We start from the raw sequence: 4,643 nt of genomic DNA, 5'->3' as shown, positions 1-4,643 counted from the left end.
AATTATTATCAGTAAAGTGCCAATTTCACTGGAAATTGAATTTAGAGAATTCCTGAGAGAATTAAATTCTAAGAAAAATCATGAAACTTGCCTACACTAGGAGAAGGCTAATGGTATATTGAGATGAATTTTCTAAGATAGTGAAGTAGACATGATACAGGAAAAATATATCCGGCATTGTACTAGTACTCAATGCAATGTGTAACACCTCATGTTTAAATCAATTAACTTTCCTTGCAGAAACATTTGGAATCACTTTTGAAGGCTACAATTGATGAAAAATCAAGTTTGAAAATTTTCATTTACGGGTTACTATTCATTGTCACCTTAAAATGTGACAAACTTTGAAAATTCATAACTAATTGTAGAAAAATCAAAATTGAGTGATTCCAAGTTCTACAAAAAGCTCTTTGGATAAAATTTTGAGGAAAAATAGTTTCTAAACTGATTGCCTTGAAATTCAAGCTCAATTTCTTTTGAAAAAGTTACTATTCATTTGGTCATTTTCAGATTTTACTGTATTTTTACCTAACTTTGGAAAGGTATAACTCTCTGCTCGGTTATCGGAATCGGGTAAACTACCCCTCATTTTAAAGAGAAACATCAGATCTCTTTGCTTACTAGATATTATGGCCTAAGTCACTCGTTTGATAGGTCAAACTGGAGCTACAAACTCACTGCTCTAGGACCTATGTTTTATCCCTTAACATCTCTTTACTTTGATTCTTTTTATTTCTTTGACATACATAACTTGGGATTACTCTTTCCCATTCATTCTCATGCATTTATATTCATGTCATAAACATTATAATTAAATACATGGCATCATTGGCATCCATAACATAGTTCACAAAATAGGAGGATTATACATTCATCAACAGTCTCATCCATTAACAAGAATAATTCTCCGCTTACTTCTCCTTGCTTCTCATGCCATTATTGCCCATTATTGATTGACCTAAATGGTTGGTTAGGGAGGGGTGAGATTCGAGGGAATCTCAGTAGCAAACACTACCCATAAGCATGCAAGACATAATGCACATGCATGACATGTTATAACATTAACACATGAATGCCATGGAAAGTAAGCTCAAGCATTTCATGCTTCCATAACATATTGCCAAGGCAAAACATAACATAAACTTGCAAACATAACTTTGCAAACATTTCATCATAGCTTAGTCACATCATGGCAACACAATAACATCATGCAAGCATACATATCAAGCACACAGTATATGTAAGTTCACTACCTTGCATCTCAAGCTTTGCTCTTGCTTTTCCTTTGACTCCCTTGACTTTCCAACCATGTGGGCATTCAGATCACCAAACATCCTCTTGGATGTTCCAAAGGTCCTAAATATAACCATAATGATCATACAATCCATTAGGACCACTAGATTATATAAAGTTCAAGACTATCTCTCTTGAACCTCAACCCTTTCTCTTAGTCTTAGGGTTTTATTTCTAACTTTTCTAACATAAATCTCATCATTTCCCATCCTTATGATCCATTTCTTATCAATTAGGACTACTTTAGATGGCCTTAGATTCAAGAATATCAAATCTGGAAATTATGCTTCGCGGGTACTGTTCACGCAGAATTTCCAGAATTTTTGCTCAACTTTGAAAATTCATAATTAATTCTATAAAAATCCAAATTGAGTGGTTCCAAGTCTCACTGAAAGCTCCTTAAGCTAAATTTACACGAAAATTAGTTTCAGGAACCAATTCTATGCCAAACAGCACCGAAATTGTACGGAACTCGAAACTCTTTCAAAAGTTAAACACTGTTTCCAGATTTCAAACCCTAACTTTGAAAAATCACCATAAATCATACACATATCCAAATGAAGTGTTCTACCTATGTATTTAAAGCTCACAGAGTGTACTTTAAGTACAAAAAATTTCAGAATCAGATACATACAGTAAGTAATCCGAAATAGGCATAAAATCAGGTGCTATAACCATCATATACCTTGTTTTAGAGTTTGATTTGGCTTGGAACCACTTGGCCTTTCTTTCTCGCTCTTCTTTCTCTCTCTAGAAACCATTTTACAAGAGCTTCCCCATGGATTCCTTATGCTTGGACGAAATGGTAGGGAGGGGAGGGGGTATTTATAGAAAAGCAGACTAAATCTGGACCGTTGATCTTAAAAATACGTGGCTCGATCTGGACCGTCCATTTGCTCTTTTGATCTTACAGTGACAAGTGTTGTATGACATCATGCTTACATCATCAAGCCACATGTCTTTAATCCAACCGCACATGTGTCTTACATCCGACCGTACATGTAATATTTTCTTTTTCTCATCTAACCGTACACTTGTCGCTTTCATGTCCTTTCATCATTTATGGCATTAAAATAGGGAGAAAATAAATGGAAAATTCGTGCAAAAATATTTTCTTAATTATTTCTCCACCTATCAAGCCAATCTTGCACCATATCAGATACTTTTTGAGTCTTGACTTACCCTGTATCGTTGGGACAACTTCTTCTTAAAATTCTGGCCAATAAAAGGTACATATATGGTGTCATCTCAAAGAAGCATAGATGAAAATAATTAGCTCTACTAACAGGCTACTTAACCTTACTGAGTCATGCAATAGAGATTTCACTATAATGGGTAGACAAAAGACTGTCTAAAATATTCCCATACTGCGTTCTGATTTTTATACTGTCCATAAATATCTTCTAGTGACTCAGCATGATGATTCGTAGGTGTCATGATTACGCTTGATGACTCAGCATGATGACTCGTCGGTGTCATGATTACGCTTAATGACTCAGCATCGTCATGATGGCTCTTAGATATTTTCTTTGGTTTTGTCTCCTATTTAGGGGACAAAATTATTTAATATTTGACCGGAGCATTTTATTCAATCCAGAGCTCCAAAAACTCATCCAAAAATATCATAAAATTCTTCATATTCTAGAGAAAATCTGTGAATTTTCTCAGGTCATAACTCAACCTGTAGCCCCACTTAAAAATTATTTTTTAAAATGCCCTTTTTTGGCACAACTGGCTTTTAAGTATTCTTAAAGCCATTTTGCTGGTCTTCTGAGAATGAGACTAATTTTATAATTTTCTATAGTCTCTTAAATCATACATCCCCATTTTACCATAATTTTCTGAGGTTTCCTTACGACTCAAACAATTAAATCTACCTCTACATCTCAAATTGAGCCACAAACTTATAAATTCCTTTTAAGTTACCTCAGGGGTATTTTTGTCATCTCTCTTCACAAAAGAGCCTTAGAATATTATTTCTCATTTTCTGGGATTTTCTTAGAATTTTCTAAGTACTTTTCATTTTTACCCCTCATGGCTGTAACTTTCTGAATTTACGGTTTTATCCCTGCTTAGGCTCAACCTCATAAAACCATCTCTTTGAGGCTTCTAACTTAACCTTTGGTTGTATCTAGCCTCTTTTCTCTTTCTGGGCCTTTGAGACTTTACTGGAGCCTCTAACTTTGATTACCCTTTAGCCCCTTAAAACCTTCACTTTGCAGTTTAGTCCCTAAAACTGCTTTAACTTCCTTTCTCATCTTTAAGACCTCTACTAAAAGGGGTCTGGTAGCCTATCTCATTTAGGCTATTTCTGATACTTCTAGGCCTAAAAATCGGGATGTTACACAATGTCAAGATACCCAGGGAAGTGTATTTTTCTGCAAAATTGTCCATCCCAAATGGCCCAACAGTCAGGGCTAAACTGGCCTATTTAGAAGAAAAATATTTAAATGAAAAATGAAAATAAAATAGAGTTTCTAGAAGGTGATTAAGAGGAATTAATCATGGTGATTAAGGAAGTTAACCAAGGTTAGGTTAATTAATCTTGGCATGATATAAATATGTGACATCTTCACCATGACATCACATGGATAAGTGGCAAGACCATATTCTTGAAGCCTAAGATTTGTCCATTATTTTTATTTTATTTTTCATTATTTTGAAGGGAATTGAAAGATGCGCAACGGAAAAAAAACTTTAAAATTTTCAATCCCTTGCCCGGATCTACTGATTGTATTTAAGTCAAGTAGTAAGAAGCATTACCTTCGATGTTTGGTTTCTTGGTGGCTCGGGGATCCGCCGTTCAGGATGCCTCTGCTCGCCTCTTTTGTCGCTCGAAGTCGACAACTCAGATCGGCTTCCTCTACCGGTATCCACACGAACAGCTTTCCAATCACGAACAACGTGCTAGTGCCTTTTGTCTGTCTAGGGTTTTTTTTTCTTCGAAGAATCTGTCCTCTCTCTCTGTTTACTAACCGTCTCTTATCTGCAAGCTTTTGCACTCTCACCCCCAAACCCTAGCTCCTAATATCAAATATATAGGATGCTATAGGTATTATGAAGGATATTGATTTCGAAATTAATCTTAAATTAATTCCGAAATTAATACAATATCAAATATTGCGTAATCAAATAAGAAAACAATTAAATAAATGTGGTTTATATTAAATCCGTCCTGCAGATTTAATTCACCTATTTATTTAATTCATAATAAAGATATGAAGGAATTATATTTGATTTATTCTCATAAATCAAATTTGAAATATTATATTATATCTTATCAATTTAAAATTGATATATAGATTTAATTTATCCTAATAAATTAAATCTAAGATATATATATTTCTTAT

This window comes from Neltuma alba, unplaced genomic scaffold (genome assembly GCF_004799145.2).
Source record: "Neltuma alba isolate B1F8T4 unplaced genomic scaffold, ASM479914v2 tig00011740_pilon, whole genome shotgun sequence".
NCBI lineage: Eukaryota > Viridiplantae > Streptophyta > Magnoliopsida > Fabales > Fabaceae > Neltuma > Neltuma alba.
The sequence above is the reverse complement of the archived record's forward strand: the minus strand, read 5'-3'. Positions refer to the sequence as shown.